Raw genomic sequence first — 26,538 nt, 5'->3', positions numbered from 1 at the left:
TTTCATGATTTGGATTATGTTATCCCAGGACTTCCTGGTGACAGACAGGCCTTGACAACGCAAAAATGTTTATCTGCTGTCTGATCCACTGCTGGAGCATAGCAACAAGATGCTCCCACACTGCCAGAACTGAAGATATTGTCTGCTGAAGTGCTTACTTTCTCTCAGAAGTAAGATTTTGAAAAATTGCAATGATAAATCCTTGTTAAATGATGCTAAAAATGGAGAACCTCATAGAATTTCAGTTCAAAACTTAGTCCATGAGAAAACTTAAATAAACTGAGCCTGAGACCCCACAAATACTTTCATGATGATCATATTATATGGAATAATTGAAGATAAGTGAATAAAAATGACCATCCCAAAGATTCATAGGATGTTGAATATTAAAGTGATAAGGAAGATGGTGTTCTATGTTCTATATCTCAAATTCTTATTTACAAGAACTGTCATCTGAACACTACAGCAGAGGGCTGAATAGCAAAAAAACTGCTTAATAGTAAAAGGTGTAGTGACACTAAAACCTTTTGAGGTTACTTTTGCCCATGGGTTGTCACAAAGAAATCATTTAAATAAAAATAGAAATAAAAATAATTTTAAATAATTTTATTTCAGAATTCTGTTTTAAAGAATAAACTGAGATAATTGAAGCAGATTATTTTGAAACAAACAAGGTCGAGAATCTCATTGACTGAACACAAGAAGGGAGGATTCAAATTCTTCCGGAAGAGCCATTAATACTAATCTGGACTGGTGAAATTAAATCCTGTGATTCAGTCCCAAGGAAACAATTAACTGATTGCAAATTATTAAAAATTATTAAAGTCCAGGGATTAGTTTAAGATAATTCTTGTATTCTATATGTATTAGTGCCATAAAAAACACAAAGGGTAAGTGGTTGTTTATTTAATGGAAAATGGTATTTAAATCAGCAGAGATTCAACAGTGAATTTAGGACCAGAGGGGACTGCTTTGACCCTGCAGTTTAACTTCTATAAAGCTGAAGAAAAAAATAAAAAATTTCTGTTGTGAGAAAAGTGTTCTTTGACTGTACATACTTTATCTAGAGACCTATATAGTATTTAAATGTCAAAATTATTCTTCATGGCAATAATTATTTTTAATTATATCCCATTTCTTTCTAAAAGAAACTATAAATTAAGTTCTGTAAGGTTCCGGTGACTTTGAACTGTTAAATAGTAGAAGAAACTACACCTTCTAAGGAAATGAGCTGAAGCCAAAAAGGTTTGTATGAAAAGTTCATTAATTTAAGTTTTTCATGCTTTATTAGAGTTTTTTCAGACTACAAGTTTCAGTGTAGCTCAGTGGTAACAAGAGCTCAGTGGGGCTTATCCATTTGCTTTTATCCTATAGGGCAGGCTGTAACACCATGCAGATTTATATACTAAATTTGAAATTTGCTTTCCACAGTTCTCTCTCCTGAAATTATGAAGAGCTTCTGTCACTTGCCATAAAGGAGTACAAAGAAATGCTTCCCTTATCTTGTGACCCCGTGTTATTGCCACTAATTGTAGAGTATTAGGATTTCAATTTCACAGTATCAGTTGCAGTTTGCTACCTCTGATTCTGGAAACCATTGAGCCATACTAAACAACAAGGATGAGAGGGTTTATCCTCTGGTTTACCTTCATCAGTGTTTTTGCTCCTTTTCAGATACAATGAGTCCTAAAATCAGACTGACCATGCCTTTTTGACAAGAGGTATCTGTTCTCAAAGCGCTGTTTGACACCTTTTCCACATATTTCCTTGCATTGTCTTCTGAAGTACCTTAAAAATTCTGGTGGGAATGTGTAGGCAAGATACTCTTCAGAAATAATTAAGATGTCTGTAAAGGGGAGGATTTAGATAGCTTTCTGATTTGTTTGGTAAAAGAGGAGTTTTGATCCAGTGCATTCTCTCTCTCCAGGAGAATTGAGATGGGACTACCTTTACCCCAGTTCTGCACAGTTTCTGTCTCAGGTAGGTTAGAACTTAACTGCTGCAGACTGCATCTATACTCTTTTGATGTCCGTGCATCATGTTTCTCTTCTCACTGAAGATTTGCAGATTTGATATGCTTCTGGCCAAATGAAGAGGCTCAGCTCTGCAGTAGATCTGTGCACATCAAGGCCAGCCTGAGATTTTTTGAAGGGGAGAGGTGTAAACAGTGATGTTCATACACAGAAGAATGGAGGATCAGATAAACAGCACATGTTCAGTTGCTCACAGGGCTGTCATACAGAGCTGAAGATGACATATTATTTGTTTTGAATTCTCAGAGTCAGGAGCTCTCTTTCTGACTAAGCCCTACCTAAGCTTCCTGTTCCTCATGCTTACTCCCTTTGTGAAATCTAGTCATAATACCTAAAGAAGATAAAAGTGTTCAGGCTGAAAATATAGCCTTTTGGTTTTTAATTAAATGTATAAAAGCAGAATATGTTTTCTCACCTGTTTCTTGTCAATAATTGTTATTTAAATGCATTCAGCTTACATGTAAAGAAACATTACATCCAACTATTACGTGTACAAATTCCAGCTGGGCTTGGAAGATCATTGCCATTTGTGCCCTATCAACATTTATGAGTGATTCAGAGCTCCAATGAGCCCCTTGGATACAATCAAGTTGTTTTTGATTAAGAGATGAGATTTTCCACAGCTTTCCATAGACTTCTGCAAATATAATTGAATGGAACTTAGCAGAGAGTTCAGCTAAGCTATTGCACAAGAATCCATCTCCATCTTAGGCATATAGCCTTGCCAAGGCTAAGATAATGGAACACTGTTTGAAATGCATGTGTCATCCTATAAGTGAATTTAGAAGATGAAAGCAGTTAAACTGAAGCTTATAAAAATACATTGCTCCACACCACCTGAAAAGGTGGATCACAATTTTCGCTAGCTCTAACCACAAGTGAAAAAAATTGCTAGTGTGTTATAACTGATGCAAAATATTATTTCGTGAAGTTAAAAAAACATGGCTTCTTCTTCATGTTCAGCTCTTTTTTGCATTCTAATGGATTTCCTTACATTCACCATTCTTCTAATTTTGTGAAAAAACAGAAACATTTTATAATTTTTAATTGAAAAAATCAGATATAAGGGAGCATCACAATGGTTCAACAAGGACTTTTACAGAATTTATTCTCAGCATATGAAGCCAGAGAGGTAACTCAATCTATCACGCTGAGATAACCATCTAAATAATCCAGCGCAGTACTGAAAGAGGTAAACAATTCTTGATAGCAGACAGGTGGTACAAAACCATAGCAACAGAAGGTTCGGACAATGTGGTACAAATGCAAACAGAACTCTCCATATGTATTGTTTTGTCCTGTGCTTAATGTAAAATTGTACTTCGGCTCCGGAGTATTTCAAATTTAAATTAATTTGTTCACACTTGCCATGTCATCTCTTCATTCTTTGCACCTGTCTCCTACTTGCCTTCCGGTTTTGGTCAACATTTGTCGATGAAGTGCTTTTCAGTCTCCAGTCATGACCAAACCTCAAACTGTACCCTACAGAAAGTCCTACCCCTGCTTTTTCTCCCATCAGACCTTCCTGTGTACTGCCAGGGTGGGTGTGAGGCTCCTAGATTTTTATTCACATGCCCCATATAATCAACATACAGTGCGAAGTGCCAGCAAAGACTTCTAGAGGAAAATCTTGTCCTTCTCAGTTCATCTAGTGAATTGATGATCTGGCAGCTTGCAAAGTTATGTACTTTACACCAATTCTATCAGGATTTTAGGCAGTTATGTCTAAAGGACTGTTTCATTAGAATTTTAAATTTTATATGCAAACTGTCTTAGGCTGCATTTACATTAGCATATTGGTTCAGAGCAGTTGTGCATTCTTGAAATAACTCTCTCAGTCATCCTCACTTATTGCACATTGGCTGAATTCACAGAAAGGTTTTAGTGTTTACAAACCAAATCCTTTCTGGGGCTGTGCTACTGTGCACACCAAATGTGTTGCTGCCCTTCAGGGGGACATGGCAGTCTCAACCAACAATCAGTTCTTTGGTGAGCTCAGAAACATATTCAATGTAGGGGTGTTCAGTCCAGAACACCATATCAAATCTAGACTGAAGTAAGATGCCCAAACTAAGTACAAAACAGATACAAAGATCTCATATTGATTGCTTTAATCTATGTATTCTGAATTAAATTGGTTTATGTGGAGATAGTCATATCTGTACACCAATTGAACTCAGACTTTCCTGCCTCATGTACCATTTCACTACTTCTGCTTTTCTTCCATTGCTTCAACTTGGCATGCACCCCCCTTGACATTACTTCTCCTGTAATAGCACTCTTTTATATTTTTCCCACACAGAATCTTTCCATCTTAGTAATTCAATACATTAGCAACTACCCAGCACATCTATGACTAGCAACAAAAGCGAATGTAGCTGTCTAGAACTGAGCCATTGTCAAGGCTCTCCTCATAGTCAATAGAAAGAAATAGGCACTTTTAGGGTATGATTCACCTTAACCTACAGTAGACACTGAATATGGGTCAGATGAATCATGTCTCCAAAGTGCCTACTTCTCGTCACTGGCAATATAGAACACCTAGTGTGACTAGATCAGATTTGGATCTCCACACTGCAGCCATCTATGATCTGATGTTTTCCAGGCTGATGTTTTTTTACCTTTTCTGGCTTGATTTTCATTTAATAGAGTGACACAAAAGCCTGGTGATCTGGGTGAAAGTAGATTAAACAAGGGCACTTGGGTACATGCTTTTCTGGGGAGAGACAGGAGACTTGAACCCTGACGAATCTGTTTCCGAACATGTTTTCTGTGGTAGGAGAATGGTGGGTTAGTTTCCAAGCGATGTATATGCTGATGACATCTGTGTTAACTTCTATCTGATTCAGATCAAAGAAGGAACAGCTCATGCTTGCTTGTATCAGTCTCAGATGAAGCAACAAGCAGTGGCATTTATATCCCACCTAGATTCAGTCCTGGCACCTTCCAAGATGAGCTGACTGTTCAACTGTGTGAATAGAAAGATAGATGAAATCAATTAAAGTAATCAGCAAACATTGCAATAATCACTGAAAATCAGAGTATTCATCTCTTGAGGAAAACAAATTACTTCAGATTTACTGAAAGGTGAACCTGGGCACTATTTGGATGCAACTACGTGTCTGTCTATGAAATGAGAATTGGGTGGAGTATGGGGATTTGGTTTCACATGCAGATTGCATTTTCAGGGCATGTTGAGTATTTAAGTATTTAATAACAAAGCAATTAGTTATTTACACAGAGGACAATAAGACTCCTTTGGAAATATCCATCTCATTGCCATTAAAAGCAAATGAAGTGATTATGAACAGTGTAACCACACAATTAACTGATTAAATCCACACTCTTCTCTATACCAGACCTGCTTTTCAATACAACTTTTATGATTAAAAAATAGGCTTGTACATGGTGACGCATACCTAAGCCTTCTGAGCATAAGTGAAATTTTTAATTAAAACTGTATGTTTCAAGATAAACAGCTTTCTCAAATATAGGATAATGAAAGACTATGAATGCTGACAGAGGTGTAGAGCTCACAAAAATGGCTTTAGGGAGAGGGGGAGGTAATAAGATGCCAGACAATGCTTAAGTATTTGAATATTATAAAAATAATTTATTATAAAGATACTCCCTTTCTACAGATACGATTGTAATTTTGCTGCCAAACAAAAGATAGTCAACAAACTGAAAATTATAGAAAGTAGAAGGGAGAAAGCTGCTATGTTGCTCTTTCTTGGAGATTTGAAAATATCATATTATACTTGCCCAAAATTCTTCAGAATGAAATAAATTAGAAGACCTATGATCACATAGACCTATGATCACCTGGACTTTAGGGAATTTTTACTAAAACAGAGGCCATGGAAGGAAATATGATGTCTGGATTATGGAAGAGCCTCTCCTCCAGACACCAATTATGGTTTTGGCCAAACAGTAGGGTATTTAGTTTCTCAAGTTCCCTAGTGTAGTTTCCATGCCATGCATTAAAATTTATTTTTTTGTTCAAATGTATTTTTGTGTGAATAACTGCAATTCATTTTTCTGAAAAGGGCATCTAAGGAGAAATATATTTTATGGTTTTTGAATAAAGGCAAAGAATTCAATTTTCAATATTTAAATACTCCCCCTCCCCCAATTTTTTAAATATTGTATTTCCCTACAAAATAGACGTTGACATATTGATTATACAGAACACTGGCTGTATATTGAAGGAGTCTCATTCATGCAATGAAATATTTACTGTTTTCATGTCTTATTGTATGTGTTAGTATAGTTACCAATCTAAATAAAGGCACAGAGTTTTAAAGGTACTAAAAACTAGAAAGACACCAAACTTGTGAAGAGGAGGAATGAGAAACACATTCTAAGTCATCTGCAGAGAAAATAAAGCTTCAGAGGTAAGATTTTTTCATTATGTATACTATATATAGTAGTATATTTAGAGAAAAGTATAATAGAAAAGGGTTTTTTCACTCAGTGTAACAAAAGGGAGTTTTGTGATAGATTTGCATAAGAGCTTCAAGACTAATTAAATGCATTTCACAGAAAAGAATCATCAAATCTAGCAATGAAAGATGCAAGATATGAGAAAAACCTACAGAGAGCAGAGGATCCTGACAATGCAGGATGTGTTTTGCTAGTATGCTTTTCATGCATCAGTCACTCTGTTTTAAATTTTCAAGCAGTGGTACTAGAGATTGCCTGAAACTTATATTTTAAAAAAATAAAAATAGCTAATAGCAAATTATTTGAGATGTTTGATAAAATAATAAAACAGTTCAGGCTTCCTCTGTATGGAAAGCAGGCCTGAATTTCTCAATAAAGTGAAGTACATAAGTGGATTTTCAAAATGTGTGTCACGAGAATTGATATTGGTTGAGGAATGAGAGGTTTAGAAATATTCAGCTGAAGAGCAGTTAGTCTTGTTTTCTGATAAGCTGTCAGAAAACAGCTTTATATTTTGAGCTTGGATGGGCCTAATAGTTTAGTCACCATGTCAAGCATCAGTAAAACTTCATTCTGTCAGCAGTAGACTTACAGTGTGCCACTACACTTTAAAATGAAGAGTTGGCGTGAACTCTGTAAACCATAACCTCAGGCTCTTCCTGGAACTGTGATACACCCACGCCATGCAGCCTTCACTGAATATCGTGTTAACACTCCTCCCCCATGCACGGCTGTTGTACTGTATGTGAACAGCAACAGTCAAATATAAGACTAAGAGCCAGCTGCACCCTATTATTCCGTTCACTTTCAGATTTGCATACTTACCAAATATTCCCTCAGTGGGATATTTGTTATTTCTAATATTTTACTTAGCACCAGTACAGAATTTCTCACTAAAATAGGTTTTTATCAGAAAGGACATTTGTTTATTGAAAAGGCATTGAATCACAGATATATACTACTTCCAATGAATTTCCACTGAAGCACAAGGGAATTTGGCTTAGAATTTCAGAGACTGAAGTTTTAAGGCAGCTCCATCATGTGCACTGGTTTAAGTTCGGAAAAGTCAAAAATTCTAAAGAACGTTCATACAGAATTGAGAACCAGAATCTTAGAAGCCCCATGCTAAATTTTCAAAAAAAAATTCTGTTGCTTGAATGTCTGTGAAAATGTAACTTATTTTTTCTTTTTTTTTTTCTTTTTTTTTTTCAAAAGTGTGTAGGCTTGGGACCTCATTCTCTCTTCAGCTTCAGGAATGAAAATCCTTTGTTTGCAAGACCTCTACTTCTAGACCAGGAAAAGATACATTTTCTGACTGGTGGGGCATAAACTGAAACCAAAAATGTTGCTAAAATGCCTCAGATTGTACCCTGGGAGTGATGAAGCTTGCTAGATTACACAGTTCACTACACTACAGCAGTACTGTAAGTTACATTATAAAGTCAAGCCACTTCCTGTTGCAAAACAACTTTTTTTTTCTTCTTTCATATATCAGAACAAAAAGAATCTACAAATTCCTGGGATTTATCACTTTCAAGACAGTGACATATCTTTCAGCATTGAGACCAGTGGTAGACAGGGTTACTTTTACTTATTTCCTTGCTTTTGGGGGACTGCTAAAGATACACATACAGTGACAGACTTGGGAGTCTCCTAAGCCATTAGCCTTAGAGCTACCATTACACCAGCTCTTAGAGCTACCATTGCAGCTGGTAAGATTCACAACAGGACTAATCACTGCCAGCTTATATCTGGTCAAACCCCATGGGACTTAATTTGACCACTAATACAGAGATTTTTTTCTTAGAAAGACATTAGAAAATAAAAGGGCTGGGGATAAGTGAAATTTATAGGAAAGCAACAGCAATAAAAAAGTGAATCCATGAAGAACTGAGAGAAAAAGAGTAGAGGTAAGAGGAAACAAGTCCCAGTGAAAAACTAAAATAGCACTGTTATAAGGTAAATCAGCTACCTGTAACTCCCTAATTGACAGGATAGTCACATCTATCCCTACAGATTATGCCTTACTTTTAAAAAATAGAGTTGGGCTTGATTAAGTTAATTGCTTTAGGGGCTGAAATGAATGAAGGATAGAGGTGTCTTGAGAGAAGTAAAAATAAGGATTTGGTATACTACAGCATATGTATAGAGGAGGGAAAGGGCAAGAGGAGTCTCTACAGTAGCATCTGTAAGGGATCATGCACTTCACCAAGTGCTGTTAATGAGAAAGCTGGAGTCTCCCTTGACTCCTTGCAAAATCCAAACCAAACCTAGGAGGAATATGGTAAAGGCACTGAGCTCTGTTGCATGGTCATTAGAATCACACCTTAATAATATCATTGTAACAATACATCAGTTCTGCAAAATAGTGCAAGGAAATAAGAAGTGATGGGACTTGTGAAATGGACTTCCCTTGTGTCACAAATACACCAAGGAAGCATTGTTCATCCTGAAGCAGTGTTGAAGGCCTGCAGTTTTGCTGTGATCAGATTAATGTGAGTATGGCTCAAGACCTGTGGAACACTTTAGAAACACATGCATGCATATCACACCCAGGGCACACTGCTGGGAATCACAGGGCCACAGGAGCCCAGCTGCCTGCTTGGAGAATAGGAAACAAATGTCACTAGTAATACAAGAGCTCTCCTGTCTGTGGGAGTGGCAGCTCACCAAACACAACCTCCAGAGGGAAGACCCAGGGAAGATGCCCAATCTGTCTGAACTACAGTGCCTCTAAGCCAAGAAGCTGCGACCAGCCTTTCCACACCAAGAGTCAGACTTCTACGGGCTGATTCATCTTCTGAAGTTGTCTGTCCCTCCTCACTGACTGCAGAGGGAGCCCACCATCTTACACATCATTTTTTGGCTTATTTTTGGTAATCAGTAAAAGGCTTTATAGAAGAATTAATCACAGAAGAAACCTTGCACTGAGTAATGATAAGTTGACTCTGTTTATATGAAACAAATCTATGGATCCAGTTTTTAACTCAAGAAAAAGACTGTGGAAAATTAACGTAATTAGTGAGTGATGTCCACTGGACTGAAGAACTCAAAGCCTCATATTGTGAGGCCTGGAATATCTTCGTCAAATTTACGAACTTTCCTGTAATTCATTATTCAAACAGGAATAAACCCTGTTACATATAATATACCTGAGAAGGGATATTAAAGATAAGCAGAGATTCCACAGACAACTGAAAAAAAGACTGAATATACATATCTTCAGAGATATATACATATGGAGGGTGAGAAATTGAAGGGACAAAATAAGAACTGCCATAGTGCAACTGAGTTACATATAGCAGCAAAAGTTAAGACAAATAACACATAAGCATGAACACATAAAGGAAAGAAAAAAAGTGTTCCTCATCACTGAGACTGGAGGAGAAATTAGACCATCTGTATAGAATCCAGGTAGCAAAGGAATATTTTGTCCCAGTTTTCAAAAAATCAATGCTTAATGGGAAGAAGTGAAGAAAAAAAGGCAACGAGAAATTAAAACATTGCAATTAAAATTATATCCCAGACAGACACAGAACTCAGAATTCAACCTGAAGAAGGTATGGGAAGGAGGGAAAACAATCCAAAATATCCAAAGAACTGACACAAGAAATTCTCAGTCTAATGTCTGGGATTTTTAGGGAATTGATCGAGTCAGGTAACACATGAGGAAAGACCAGCAAACAAACTAGTAATATTTAAGAAGCAAAAATTAGAGTTCCATTGGTGGAGTCTCAGGAATGTACATTGTTTATAATGCAGTTAGAAGGAAATAAAAATTTTCCATAGAAATATACTGAAAATTGCATAAATGTAGTAGAGTTTACCAAGAAATATTTTTTAAATTAACAGCATACTTCTTCCTTGACTTTTTATTTAAAAGAAAAGTCAGTTTTAATCTAAGATATAGCTGATGTAGCCCATCTACCTAAAATTTGCCAAATCATTTAATCTTCTTTTACACTGGCCATTAGTAAACAGAGAAGCTGAGTTTTAGCTAAAATTGCACAGTAAAGGAAAAAATAAAGCCAACTAGGAGACAGCAGCAGTTTGTACTGAGGGTGATACTTGTATTTTAGGGACAATATTCTTAAAGATTCTTAAAAACCTGGGTGAAATCAAATTATTTAAAGCTTTCACAGACAATAGCACAAAATGTAGGAACCCACAAGTTCATTTTGGCTGCTGACATAAAACTGGGAGACACAATCACTATCGAAGAGAACTGGAGTGCCACAGTAGAAATGTTATGTTGACCCTGAGGACTGAGCTAATAGAAATTTATGAATTACCTAATTAATACAACATATGGAAGCTCCTGAAATTGCAGGTTCATAACAAGAATAATTTGTATAATTTAAGAGTTCTTAGATGTTAGTGACAGTAAAGAGGAAATAGAGTGTGATCATCTCAGTATTAATCAATCAAGGATTTATCTGACCTAACTTCAGATGTCTACAGTATAGACATATTTCCCCTCACTCCTCAACCCAGACTGCTTTTGCAGTCAAAGGAGACCAACAGGCACTTCCAGACATTATTGATCTGACCTTTTTCAGACCTTTACTTCAGAAAGAGATTAATCACTTATTTCTCTTTATTGATTATGAAAGAAGTCTAGACAAGTGCACGAGTTTGAGACATCTACACTGTGAATACACTTGTAATGAACTAGGTAAGTAAGGCCAATATGAGAAAGATAAATGCAATATTCAGTTATGTTACTCTAGATCTTTCTATGAAGCAAAGAATTTTTTTTTTCTTTTACTAAGCAGTATACAAAACTTTATCTGGAATACTGTGTAAAATCTTAGTAATTCACATTCCAGGAAGATACATTAAAGCTGCTCATAAAGAAGGGATAATGGAATGATCTGGGAAAAGGGAAGATTGTTTGATCAGTAAAACTCAGCCTAGGATGAAATATGTTTGCTCTCTCCAAAGAAAGGGTGATAGCCAGGAAGGGTCAATAAAGCTGAAGCTAAAGCCTATGGGTACCAATACAATTGGATAGTTTTGTTCACTCCTTTCTCCCTTTATGCTCATTGCCTCCTCACCTGCTTATTTACTTCCAGGTCCTCTTTGGGAAGAAACCAACCACTTCCCACCAAAACAGAATGTAGGAACTCTATGGCGTTTCCAGCACATATATGCCACAACCCAGAGCATGCAACATCTATTATTACATGCCATGAAAACACCAATCTGTGGGCTGCAACTCAGTCCTCACACTTATAAATATGATGAACCAAACCACCCCCACAGATAGAACCAGTCATGTTTTAGATGTAGGTGAGTACCATATGGCTATATGGTGTGGATTGGGTTCATCTGCTCCTCTGCTCTACAGAGGATTAGCCTTGAATATCAGCCAGTCTGTGTTACTTGGGCCAGGGGACTGGAGATCATTCTGTGGGGTGGATGTGCTGAGAAACATAGCTGGAGATGGTGTTGTAAGTAGGTGGCTATACCAGGGCCACAGGAACAGCAAGGCCATGAAGATGTTAATGAAGGAAATTATATAGTTTCTAACCATCATGGGAATGAAGCTAAGAAACAGTTTTCCCAGTGCTGTGAGGACAAGAAATGAACCAGCTTCAAAAGGAGGCTGATGTGTTTTGTGATGCCTCCCACAGCAGAGGATGAGTTTTAGGCTAGGTCTGAGCTGTCATATCCTTGCTGACAAAACACCTATACTCTAGAAGATACTACTTTTATATTACTAGCTGGTATTTTCCAAATGTTTCAGTGGAATTAATCAAGTACAAAATGGAGTCTGATTCACCTCTGCATCATTCTCCTAGCAATGATGTGTGGCTTTGGATCTTGTTTTCCTATAGACTGAGCTCCCACTTGCTCGGAAGTTTTACAAAATCGGTCCTTTTTTTTTTTTTTTTTTTTATGTGAAGAGCAGTCTGAGAGTTTCAAAGAGTCTCGAATGCCAAGAAATCAGCCCTCACCTAATTAAGAGCTCGTTTACTCCAAACTGAATTGCTAGAGTGAGCTACAGACTGTTTCTGATCTGCGTGGAAAACACCTTTTCTGATGATGCCAAATGAAATACCATACACAAGACTTTTTTTCAAGCACATATACTTGGTTATATTTTACATGTAATGAAGATAAAAGCTCTGTCTGCACACAGGTTTTCAGAATATCTAACCATATGCACTTGTCTACAACTATATATATATATATATATATATACACACATATATACACTATATTACCAGCCCATGAAGTAAATGAGTGAAAACCACATGGTTTTCTTCCTTTTTTCTTTCCTTTTCACTATTCCTTTCTTCTCTGCTTTCTTAGCCATGTTTCTTGCAACTCCAGTGTAAGGAGGTACTTAAGCACACACTTAACACTAAAACTATTTAGCATATAGAGAGAGCACATACTTGTGCATGAATGCACGTCCCTAAACACACACAGCATTTCACATTTTCCAGCTCCTTAACAGCAGACCTCCTTCCTTCCTGTCTTACCATATCTACATTGTTCTTCGCAACATATTCGAATCAAAGCCATGTGATGTGTTTGCAGTAACATGGAGGTATGGCCTTCCTTGCTCTCACTGCATCTTACTGTACATCCAGCTTGGCAGTTACAAAAATCATCCAAGGCTTTGGGCTAAAATTGGTGTCAAAGCATCGCCGTGCCTTGCGTTTACTGTTTGTAATGAATACTGTATGGGATTTACCTGCAATTGTCACGGACAAGCTACTACTAATGAAATCTGAGCTAGTGTTAAAAAGGAGAGGACTCCCTTAGTTTGTTTATCACCTCATTAGCAAAATTAACTAGCAAAAATACTTCACCATGACAATCACAAATGAATCCCCAGGCTACCTACCTGTAGATTTCCTTTTCTGGAAGGACTATTTTCTCCAGAATTCGAAGTTAACTGAGGCAATAACCCCTTTTAGGTTTTAATTGTCTATGTGCCCACAAGGATATAAGGAAGCTTTGAAAATAAATGCAAGTGCTTGATGTATTCACTGCCTGCAATACTTTGCAGAGCTTCTTCAGAATTGAGCATTTCAAACACAAGGATAACATTCAGCAGTACAAAGTCTTCACAAATTATTAACTTCTAAATTTTGTACTCAGAAAAATATTTACAATCCTCTACTGAATAAATGATAGCATGATGCTAAACCAACAAAAATAGAGCAGAAATATGTAGATTATGGACTCTCTGGGCACCCTTAAAAGCAAAGCACAATTGCATTAATAAAATGAAAAGGAAATTTGTAAGTAGAGTCAAGACTCACACAGTAATACCAAACAAAAATGTGTTAATTAAATGCCAAATCAAATTGGTGCAATTTTTAACAAGATTTTAGGTCTTGCAATGATTTGCTTATTCTGCTTAACAAAAGGAGAGGAGTTTCACAGCATGGGAGTTGAGAAGATAAACACCCTAAAACCGACATCATCTATTTAACAAACAGAGCTGAGAAAAGAGTTTTCATTCAGCTAATAAATAGGTATTGTTTTCTTTAAATATTGGTGAATGTGCACCAGAAACAAAGAGAAAATATTTCAGTTTTACTGTCTTATTTCCAGCCCCTTGCCACTCTGTTCTGTTGCAAAAATTTTGGCAGCTGCTAAGCAGCCAGCAAATGCAAGTGAGTGACGTTCCAGAGAACGGGATGACCTTGCCACCAGTAAATCCATGTGGACAGGTTGGAAGAAAGCTCATGTCTACAGGGCAAGACAGACAGATGACAGTTTTTTCCCAGGGTAAGACAACTCACTTGGTGGACACAACAGACAATCTGGCTACTGCATCTGTAATCCAGATGGTCATTAGTATTTGAGAATGGCTCACTATTACTGAGCCCAGTCTAGTTCATTTAATGTAGATGACCTTCTTTGCATCACCTCCAAACCAGACAGTCACTTTTTGCCTAGAGGACCCCCAGCTTTAAATATGATGAGTATTAAAGAACCCTACTGCATCCAGATCCAGGCATTTAATATGTGCTGGTATTTGTGCAGTTGATAAAACATACATCAGGAATTTGTATTGTATTGTAATTTCAGACATACTAACACACTCCATGGCAAGTTTCCTATGTGCATAATTTGGGTATAGAGAGGGGTTTTTTGTTTTGCTTTGTGTTTTTGTGAAACCATTTGAAGTTCAGATTTTCAAGAGATAAAAATGGGCAGAGTTTCTCTAAGATTATCAGCTGAAAAGCTGAATCTTAAAGCTCTACTTTAAAAAGCATGCAGAGAGCAAGATTTCAGAGGACTGTAAGAGCAAATAGGAAAACACTGGATGCAGAACAAAACCCAGTCTTTTCTCATGTTTTGATCATTACTATTTGAAATTAAAATATGTATTATGTTTTGGGCAAATAATGTATTAGAAGATTTGGGAAGGGACTAAAACAAAATCTACCTCAACCTGTCACCCCAATAGTTTTCTTTGTAGGTACATAGAAACACAATTTGGAGACTAAAAATCTGAAACATTTTTCTTTGTTTTCCACCGATTTTACAGTTCACTTGACCACTACAAGTATCGCAGCAGATTTGAGAGTTTACCCTCAAAACACTTTCTTTATTTCTGTAAGCATTTATGCAAGTTTTTCTCCATCATTGAGATGGGAGATTTAAAAAATAAACACTGGGTCAGTGTTTACAATTTACAGCACAGACTTACCAGAGAGATGTTGCAGATATCCAGAAGGTGGTATTCATCTGAAGAATAAGGTTGCACTTACAGTGTCCTACAATGGGTATCCAAAAATTGAGATCTTTGTGTTTGCCACTTATTTAAATAGTGCCGCTCACTGAATTTAAGTGAAACACCATATTGTGGATAGAATTCTTGGGAAGGATGTGCTTTCAGTCCTTATAGATTTTTCAGTATGACTTGGGATTAGTGTCATAACATACTGAAAGATATTTTTGTGACTAAGATTTAGGGTAGATTTACATAGAATTCAAGAGAACTAAACAACTAAGATATATCTCCAAGGATGTATTTAGGCCGGTTAGAAAGGTTTAAGCCTGACTTTAAGGACTTTAAAACTTCAACCGTTTTATTTATATGAGAAGTAAATGCTACATTATTTGCATGAGAAGGGTATAAAGTCTCAGTTGCATCCCTAGCTGTGATGGCTGCTCCACTGCGGTTCACTGAATGGCAGCAGTGACACACAGGCAGCTGAATACCAAAACAGCTCTGTTAGCTGATCCTACCACACCCTTGAAAATGACACAAGGCATCATATTCAGCCCAAAATCAAGTTAGTGGTAGTCTTCTCCATTTTAAACAATTGATTTTTATCCTCTTCAACCTACAGATTTAAAATTGCTTCTGCCCCTACGCAGAAGAAATCTCACCTGATTATACACTGGTCTTAGTCTGTCCTTCCTGTTGAACGTGGGCCACTATTCAAAGCCTGAAAGATTCATGGTACTGGAGAGAGGAAGAAGAAACAAAAAGGGTCCGGATTTATAGCCCACTGCCAGGAAAAACCCAGAAATGAGGTGTCCTAAGTTCTAACGTTCATTCTTTCAGGGATGGCAGGGATGGCAAATGTTTTTTCATCTAATAAGTCTTTGGATGCTTGAATAGTGCAGTATGAAGTCTAAATGCAGCTCCATATCTCAGTTACCCCTCTCTACAAAGCAAGAACACTTCCTTTCTCCTGCCCTTTATCTATCCTGACATTATATTAACTTTGTCAGAATGGGAATTTTCAGGCAAGGACAGCTCTCTGTAAAAGCTGTGTGGAGAGAGTTCCATTTAATGAGGCCTGTTGTATACCAAAGACACCTTTTTCTCAGCTGCAGACTCACATACCTTGCCATTTGATGTCCTAGAACTAAATCTCTCTATATACCTAATATCTGTTCTAGGAAAACAAACAAACACACAAAACAAAACAAAACAAAACAAAAAAAACAAAAAACAAAAAAAAACCACAAACCAAAAAACAGTCAGAAAATCCTGGCTGTAGTTACCTACTGTGTTGATAGCCCTGCTCCCAGCAAAGCCGTGTCGCGCAGCAGCACAGCTGCCACCTCCCCTCGTCAGCTGGGCTCATTGTCAGGCAGGAATGCCCCGGGAGGCACAGCTGATGTTTGTGTCCTGCACAGATGGGCGCTTCCCTTCCTGCCCTGGTGTTTGCTGGAGTCCCGAGCAGGGGCTGCTGCGGGGTGGAGCTGAACCATCTTGTCCCCCAGCCATCCTCGTCCTCCACCATCCTTCTCCAGTGCCCTTCATCAGGGGAGCTCTGCTGCCTTTCTCCATTGGACACTGGCACTAGGGTGACCTCAGCAGCCTTGAATTCCTTTGCAACAGTCACCAAAGCCCCTTTAACATTCTTACAAGGTCAGTTCAGAAACCAGCAGCAGCAAGATAAGGACATTCCCCAGCTGTCAGTTACACATAAGAAAAAAACCCAAAACCACAACTGTTATAAAAATGAGAGAACTCCAGCACCGATGGATTTCATTTCACTTCTCTTTACATCCCTGACTCCTGTCAGCATTTCTGGAGTTTCAAGAGGGGGAGCTAGTTAGCTAACAGAGTCCAAGCTGTTACAGAAACTTCCCTTGGCAGCAGCCCACAGCTTTCAGATTTTAAGTGAAGCAGAATGAAAACGGAGTTCACAGCTTCAGCTCATCCCCAAGAAGCACTTTGTACAGCATTGCTGCTCCTGCTTTCCTCATAAACCTAACTGATTATTGAAGATATCACATAGACACAGCATGAAAGCTGATTATGTCTTGACAAGCGAAAAAACATAAACAGAATTTTTAATCATGAGACACACAAATGAGCTTGGAAAAAAGCTTACGAATGTATAATATACAAATCTAAATAACCAAGGGAATATAACCTTACATACAGAATGACCTGTGACTGAAATTTTTGCATCAAAGATTTTAACACAGTACATAATTTCATAAAAGAAATGTCAGGGAAGGAAAGTCACTCATATTTATTCAGATAAGAACTTTTCTTCTAGCAAAATGAAAGGCATTCATTTGTCCTTAAGAAACATGGAGGAGTCCTGGGCCTTTGCAGAATCTTGTACCAGTTAGATCATTATGTGGAACAGCAAGTAACTATTATAGCTCTTGCTGTCTTTGAGTTTTCATAACAAAGCTCAAACATAGTCCCTTTGTGTGGTTTATCTCTCCATTTGCTATTCTTCTTCCTTAGTTATATACTCCCCACCCACGCACACACCTGTGTGCTCATCTGCTGTCAGTGGCAGAGCCCTGACTGCTGCTCCCTGGGCAAACACTCACACAAGCGTGCAGCACAGGCCAAGGGCTGCTGTAACCCCTGGAAGAGCTTGCTGTCAAACAGCATGCAAGGTTTTGTGCAAGATCACTCTTCCACTGTGCCTTTTTTTTTTTCCCTTAGATATACTCTTTTAATTGAAACAATGTGACAAAACTGCCAGTTTTTACTTTAATGGCTGGAAGCCTCCAGCAGGCTACAAGAGTTATGCTGCATTTGCCCCATGCAATTCTATCAAGCCAGGCAGTTCAAATGGCAAATTACTTCTATAAGTCCTTTTTCCCACCAAGGTCTCAATCTAAACATTTAGGCCTGGCAACAGTGGAGATGTAAAAGGCTCACTCTGTGCTCTGAAAGTCACACATCTCTTGTTCTAAATTCGTGTTTATTTCTTGTTCTTGCTACAAAGCGATACTGTGACAAGTCAGGTCCCACTACATGTAACTGCTGCCATACACTGATCCCATTCCCCTATATTCCATTTCTGACTCTAGCTTTTCTAAACACTGTTTCATGGCCAAAATCTTTTGCTCTGCTGAAGCACGTAGCAAATCACATTGCTGTCATCAATGTCTCTCCACAATTCTGCAAGGAAAAATTGCCCTCAGTTGTTATATTAACTCTTGTTCTTTGTAATACTATTTTCCATGAGGAAACAAATGTTTTATTCTATGGCAAAACTGATGCTATTTATATGTGTCTCTTGGTAAGAAGGAAATGTTAAAATCAGTGGAATCATTATCATTAATTTCTTTCAAGTCTTGACTTGGAATTATGAGGCTATTAGGGATTATAGGGATACAGGGAAAGTCCCAGAATACTCTGGAAACACAAACTTTTTTTTTTTTTTTTTTTTTTTGGTGTTTGCATTATTTTGTGTTTTCCTTTCCTTTCTAGGTTTTGAACCTTACGATGTAACTTTCTGCTTTACATGTCAACTGCTTTACATATCAACCTTCCTCACTTAGACACATGTCAAAAGAGAGTAAGAGCTGATAGTTACTTGTGTAATATTTTTATATGCTTCCCAACAAATTCCACTTCTGGAATTTTGGAGATACAAAGGTATAAGCAAAGTAGATCAGTTCAGAACAATCTGGACAAGGCTGGCCACTGTAGTCATTGCATCCTAAATCCCTTTGGGGCTTTCAACTGAAAGCATGAAAGGTGAAGATGCTTCCATTACTCTTTAGCTGATTTTGCAAATATTAGTCACTAGAAACATTCTAATAATAGGGAAGGTGGGGTAGTATATGACATCTCTGAAAACAATAGTAAAGCAAGAGTAATTTAAATAAACAACATAGTAAAGCAAAATAAATATTATTCATTTTTAAAATATTTTACCATTTGCATTTTATTCTTGGAGACAAAGCACTAATTTTTGTGTTTACTAGCAGGAGTAATTTAAATAAATAACATAGTAAAGCAAAGTAAATATTATTCATTTTTAAAATATTTTACCATTTGCATTTTATTCTTGGAGACAAAGCACTAATTTTTGTGTTTACTTAGGGCACCCAGTGATCAGTGTCTATTAAGGTGATCATGGTTTGTTGCAGAGTTGGAAGATGCAAAACCACTTTATTCAGTCATAATGCTTAAGCATGAGGGTGCTTGGCTCTCCTGGTTGACTGAACACAATCCTGCTCTTCTGTCTGGGGATGCAGTGCACGGTTGTATCGCTCTCCATGGGCGCTTGTGAAGTGCTGGGGAAGAGGCAGGGCTCTACCTTCATCTGACAGACCTACTGGACAGCCAAGTTGACTGTATGGCAGCCTTTTCATGCACACTGCAGCTGCAGAACCAAACAAGATCAGAGCTCAAATGGAAGCATGTATCAACTGAATCTTTGCAGGTTACATTGTGGGTAGATATAATGAATTTAATCTTTTTTCCGTAGCAAATTGCATCACTATGGTTGCACACCATGGCCCACAGTTAAGAAGCAAACTCTGAGCTTTTTATGAATTTAAAATGAGAAGCAATCTGAATCACTATTGTCTAAAATTTTTCTGAACTAGAATTTAGTATTGCTCTTACCAACAACAGGTAACAGGATTGAAACCAGTGTATTATTTCATTTGCTGTTAAGAGCTCCCTTCTTTGGGAAAATAAGGCTCTCAATTTCAGCTGAACGGATTCTTTTAAGATAAGGTCTGTGGTGGCCAATTGGCCTGTGGCACAAGGGACAGAGAGAGCTCTTGGTAAGACAGTCTCTGTTGCCAGAGACTTACTGGCCAAGGTTAGGGTGACCAGAAAGGCTTCTCCCACAATGCATTGTTCTGTTATGTTAATCTACTCCAGTTTAGCTCCCCCGGATGGCTGTCAGCCTCTACCCCTCGTCACTCCCCCAGAGCTTTCCCATTGGTCGCCATTCCCTAGTCCCGCCTTTTCCCCACCCCTGGATAAAACCTCTGAGTTCGGCATTGTTCTTGTATTTGCCTCTGCAACCTTCAGCAGTGTAGCAGCAATAAATGCTCCTGCTGGAACGCACACAAATGCCCTTCTCGACTCTTTGCTACCACTGTATTACTGAACCCACCCATGCTTCTGAGGGTGCACACTTATGCCCCACAAAGCTGGGTCAGAGACAGTAATAAACATCTAGCAAATCACATTGGTTTATATTTATTTGATAGTGTTTTCTGCTTTGATGAAGGTACTTGAAATATGAAGCTAGCTGGCAGTGGGGGTAGAAATGCAGCTCATCATTCATTGTTGCCATGGATGAAGGCAAGAACTCTCTAGGTTCTGCAAAAGGGCACAGTCCCTGTTCAGGATATGAAACCTCAAATGAATTAATTTGGTACTCAGAAGATAAAAATCTTCCAATTCTTTGGTATGGGAAAGGCATCTGAGTATCTGCTCCCAAGCCTTTCCTTCCTGTACCTCAAATCCTTGTGCTTGCAAAATGCAGTGGTCACTGACAGGACAAGAAAAGAGTGGTGTCCTTTGTTCACAGTGTGGTGTTTCAAGGTGATGTCAGTCCTGGTTTCAGCAAATAAAACTGGTGAACAAAGCAGGGGAAGCAAAAACATGACCTGTAGAAAGGAAAAAACTTTCGGATGATTCTGTGTCTGTTTTGCTATGATTGCTGCGAATGATTCCTGAATTAATTCTGAGCCTGCATGGTAATAGCATGGGAACAAGTAGGGGTTGACAGTAAAATAAAGAAGAGGGGCATATTTTGAGGACAGGTTGTTCTTTTCCAAGACTTTGGGCCCCAGTAAGACCTGTTTGGAGTCATGAAGAGTCATGCAGTCCCCTCTCTAGTGGTTTCTCCTATGACACACTGCTCCAGGGTTGTTTACCACCCCATTCCTCACTTCTGCTGCACTCACCACAGCCAAAGAACAGATGCCATAGCATATAGTCCGCTGAAGCTGATTCACTTCAACAATTCCTAAATACTTTCTCTATCTTGTCTCTAGTTAAAGTTATCTTTTACCACCACATTATCATTTTCTTCTGTGATAAAAATACAAAGCCTAGTAGCAGTATTTAAGACTTGCCAACAGAATCTTTACTCATTTATAGAGAATTTTGTAACTCTTCTGTTTTCTTCCTTTTTGTTTGGAGTCCATGGCTTTTACAATTATATCAGAATGAGGCCATCAACTGAACAGCGGTGGACTTGCTAGCTGAAGCCTATGAGCTTTGTGGTACTTGTTTATCAGGCTTGTGAATTCTGGCAAAGAGGCAGCTGTAGAGTTTCAATTAAATCAACAGATTTGCACAGAGCCCTAATACCTGACCTGAACTGCTCAGTAGTAGGAAAATTACTGCATTCCTTTTTTAATTCCTTACTTTTCTCAGGTCTTAATATAAGTAGATAAGAACAACTTCTTTTAAACTCATGGACTACATTCCATCCTCCCACACCAATCATAAGATTTCCATGGGGCAGTTCAAAGTTGTTCTACAGAGCAGTTTGCTTGATCATAGAGGGGACATCTACAAATCCAGTCTAGAATTTTCAACTGATTTGAGGTGGAACTCTCAAATATCAGGGAGTTAGGTGTCATATGACTAGATATCCAAACTCCTCTCTTCACAGGTTTTGGCTTCTGACAGCCACCTTCTGGCCTCTGGGAGCTGTGAATTTGTCAGGACATCATGCCACTTAACTGTTTCACCCAGGGACCATCTTTGTATGACAAATGCAGATCAGGGCTGCTTTCTTTAACTTTGGGATTTCTGCTACTCTGGATGAGTCATGATGCACCACAATTTTAATTAACTCATTAACATATTTCCCTTATGCTTGCCTAGCCTTTACCTATTAAAGAGATGGGTGAATACCCCAAATAAGTCAAAAGCCCACTGGCATTTTGCAGAATCCTTCACACTGCATGGATCCTAACAAAAACACTCTACAGGCTCAAATCATCATTGGTGTTTCAAGCTGAGCCATCATAAAGAGGATGTGGGGAGTCACAGACTCACAAAATCATCAGGTTTGAAAGAGACCTTCAAGATGATCCAGTCCAACCATCAACCCAGCACTAACATAATCACCCCTAAACCATACTCAAAAGTGCTACATCCAGACACCTCTTTAACACTTCCAGAGACGGTGATTTACTACCTCCCTGGGAAACTTATTTTAATTCCTGACCACTCTTTCAGTGAATTTTTTTCTGAATATCTAATCTGAACCTCCCTGGGTGCAATTTAAGGCAATTTAATCTCATCCTGTCACTTGAGACATGGCAGAAGAGAGCAACCCTCCACCTGGCTACAACCTTCTTTTGGGCAGTTGTAGAGAGCAATGAGGTCCCCCCTGCGTCTCCTCTTTTCCAGACAAAACAACCCCAGTTCCCTCAGCTGTTCCTCATAAGACATGTTTTCTAGACATTTTATCAGCTTCATTGGCCATCCTTGGACACACTCCAGTACCTCAATGTCCTTTTTGACATGAGGGGAGAAAGCCAACCCTTCAGATGACACTGCCATGGTTGCTACAAGACCAGTAGTCAATCCTATGGCACGTTCTGTATATGGTGTATGAAAGGCAGTCAGCTGTTCGGGAAATACCTCCTGGAGCGTGTTTGTAGGTACAGTACCACATTTCCACCTGCCTGGGTGGCACTGTGCTAATTGCCAGCTGGCTGTTGAATTATGTACACAAAAGGTGTCTTGTGACTGTCCGTCAATGATGTCACAACTACATCAATAATCTTCAGTAAATACACAAAGTTTGACTTTTATCCTTTCCCTTACAATTTCCATTACATAATACCTAAGAGACTCTCCAGGCATTGCATTTCTAAGGCGATTAGTGCATTTCTTGTGCAGCTAATGTCGCTTGCCCTCTGGCTCTGTGCCTCAAAGCTCCACAACCACTGCAAGTGTTAACCCTCCAAATAGCACTGCTTGTTGTGCCTTCTGCCTAATCAAACTGCTTCATAAATGTCTTCCATGGAAATTGCTTTACTGTCACTGTAAACACAGGAAAATACTGAGAATAATTACCAAAAAAAAATTTTTTCCCCTCTTATCTCCTGGTAAAGAACATGGGAAGCCTCCAAGTCAAAGTTAGTTTTGCTGAGAATTCACAATTAAAATCTTAAGTCTTCTCTGTGTGAAAAAATACTTGTTCTCTTTCTCATAGAGTGGGATTAAATTGACCATGTTTATTTTGTCTCCTTACAGAAGGTATAAGCAGACCAGAATCTGGAGCAGTAACAGTAAAACCTCAGAATGAAATAATGTGTTGACTAACTGAAGTGCTGGATGACTCTCTGTGGTAGCAGAAAACTACATATTCCAATTCACTTACTGCCAAAAATATGTATATAAAAACAATGGGACCAGCATGCTGTTTCAGCTCAGTTATAGGGAAAAGATCTGCAGTTTCCTTACCATCACACCCACCTTTCTGCCCTATCTTACTGCTTCAGCAAGCCTTGGGTTTGCTGTGAGTTGTCTTGTCACAGGTGACAGGGCAAGACATGTGAGACAAGATCCATGCTGCCTGACTTTCTGGGGTGCAGAGGTCTTATTGTCACTGGTAGGAGGGATAGAGGAAAACACAATGTGTCATAACACCTCAGGTCTTTGAAAAGTGGATTTGAATGTATTATAGTACAAGAAGGCAGCTGGGGAATTTATTAACCGTGATTTTAGAAAATTGAAACTCTCTTTTATAAAGCAGTTTTTTTTGGTTTTGAAGAATAAGTCAGATGTGAGTTCAGTGCTCACTGACTGGATCTCCATTTTGAAATAACAGCACAATCCCATGTCATCAAAGAAATTTTTTTCTCATTCTCTACCAAATCTCTGCTGAACCTGAAATTTGAGCCTACAGAATGCAAAGAGTTTAGATGTTGAGGAATATAAATGAGCATTGACCTCGAAAGATTCTTCCATAAGATATGTTCTGAAACACTGATGCTTTTTTTCCAATTTTTAAATTTTATTCCTCCTGTTTTTGGGGTAGCAGTCTATTTTGCACAGTATGTCTTTCACAATGAGATGTGTATTTCAATATTTGAACAATATCAATCTCTTAGAACTACAATCAGCCAAACTAACTGCCATTTTGTGAGATAAAACTGCCTTCTTTTAAAACAGAAAGAGAAGATGAATACTTTTACATTCTCAGTGGCAACTTCCCAGGGTTCTGGTTTTCTTCAAACTCTTACAAGGCAGCACCATGTGGTAAAATCAATGCCATTGATTTTAACATATGCCATTACCTGTGTGTAAGGATTACTTTTGGTAGCAAAGGCTCAAAGGATTACAACAGAGCCAATGCCAGTTGACTCCAAGATGGACCTGCCACTGGCCAAGACCAAGCCCATCAGCAACAGAGGTGAAGCCTCGGGGATAACATAATTAAGAAGGGGGAAAAGGTGCACAGCAAGAGTCAGATGAGACAAATGAGAACATGTGAGAGGAACAAACCTGCAGACACCAAGGTCAGTGGAGGTGGAGGAGGCGCTCCAGGTGCAGGAGCAGAGATTCCCCTGCAGCCCGTGGTGCAGCCCATGGTGGCACATGGTGCAGCAGAGATCCACCTGCAGCCTGTGGAAGGCCCACACCAGAGCAGGGTGATGCCTGAAGGACGCTGGGGCCTTGTAGGAAACCCAAACTGGAGCACTCTGTTCCTGGCAGCACCTGTGACCCCAAGGAGAGAGGAGCCTTCTCTGGAGCAGGTTTGCTGACAGGAACTGTGACCACACAGGGGACCTATTCTGGAGCAGCCTATTCCTGAAGGATACCCCACGGGAAGGGATCCACTTTGGAGCAGTTCATGAACAACTTCAGCCTATGGGAAGGACTCACATTTGAGAAGTTCATGGAGGACTGTCTCCTCTAGAAGGGATCTCAGGCTAGAGCAGGGAAAGTGTGTGTGGAGTGCTGTCCCTTAGGCAGAAGGAGTGGAAGAGACAAGTGATGAACTGACTGCAGTCCCCATACCCCATCCCCCTGTGCCATTTGAGGGCAGGAGAGAGAGAAAATGGGAGCGAAGTTGAGCCCAGGAATAAAGGTGGTGTCAGGGGAACGGGTTTTAAGATTTGGGTTTATTTCTCATTACTCTTCTCTGATTTGATTGGCAAGAAATTAAACTAATTTCTCCAAGAGGAGTCTATCTTGCCCATAATGGTCCCTGGTGACTGATCTCTCCCTGCCCTTATCTAGACCCATGAACCTTTCATTATACTTTATCTCCTCTGCCCAGCTGAGGAGGGCAGTGATAGAGAAGTTTTGGTGGGCACCTGGCGTCCAGTCAGGGTCAACCATCAGCAGTTTCTTGGTCAATCATATTAAAACAATTGTTCGTTTGTATTTTATTTCCTTAATGCACTATTTAAAAATTATATTATGTTCCAAGATAGTTCTAAGATAAACCAATTTAAGATAATGAACCTAATTCTTCCTTTTGTTTAACACGGCTTAATGTTCCTCTGCTAGAGATAATAACATTTTGTAGGTGACAGCTACTAACTTCAGAGGCACAGGGTTTTGAAACAAAAAGAGCCTTCCCATTGCTAGCTGCTGGTATTGTTTCTCTTCTGCCCTTCCCTCAAAGTTTTGCCATGCAGATCTCCTTTGGAATGTACTTCAGGAACACAGTATTTCACTGGCGAGTTTATCACTCTGTGTTCTGTACTGGATTTTTTTTTGTTTTGTGCAAGTGAGTATTAGGATGCAGAGGCCATCCTGATACCCTGGCAGGTGTATAATATGCCATGTTACAGACAATTGTAGTATTTGGATAGCTAGAATGCACTCACCTTCAGACAGTAAATTCCCTCCTAGCTGAAAGGTTACTTCTGCCCAAGGAATGGTGGAAGGTTCAGCTGGCAAAATATTCTGATCAAACAATTTTTCTTTCTTTTAAACTTTAAATATCTCTTGGAAATAGTGACCTTCGTTAAAATTCTGGTTGCCCTGCATCACCCAGACACTTGTATCACTAGTACCTTCTGGGCAGATTAATTCTATTAACAGAGAAGCCCAAAACTTCCCTGACCCAAGAATATCAGGGCAAGCATGCAGACAAGCTGCCTTTAACACAGATTGTTCAGGGCTTCCCAAAGTTTCCCAGGCCTGCTACTGAAATGAGCTCCAAAGTCCTAAAGGTCAGATAGAAAAGGTGATCTAGGTCAATTATACCAATTTCCTGTCTGCTCACTAGGCAGACTCACTCTTCAAGGGTTTCTAAATCTGTGTCAGCCAGGAAAACGAAAATGTTTCATTCTTTTCCCTTCTTTTTTCTTTGTCAGCTCTATTGTCAGACAAAAAGCAAGCAAGATTCACTCTTGG

At 38.8% G+C, this 26,538-nt stretch overlaps 1 long non-coding RNA gene across 1 annotated transcript in view; it reads right to left on the bottom strand.

Moving 5' to 3' along the window:
* Window positions 1-1,267: 1,267 nt before the first annotated feature.
* The window catches only part of LOC116441965, a 401,148-nt gene continuing 375,877 nt past the window's right edge, over window positions 1,268-26,538 (bottom strand). Inside the window, exon 10 of the long non-coding RNA XR_004239313.1 lies at window positions 1,268-5,001. This is a non-coding gene — a long non-coding RNA (uncharacterized LOC116441965). The remainder of the gene's footprint in view (window positions 5,002-26,538) is intronic.

Source organism: Corvus moneduloides, chromosome 3 (genome assembly GCF_009650955.1).
Source record: "Corvus moneduloides isolate bCorMon1 chromosome 3, bCorMon1.pri, whole genome shotgun sequence".
NCBI lineage: Eukaryota > Metazoa > Chordata > Aves > Passeriformes > Corvidae > Corvus > Corvus moneduloides.
Note: the sequence above shows the minus strand (reverse complement) of the source record. Positions and strands in the feature narration are given on the sequence as shown.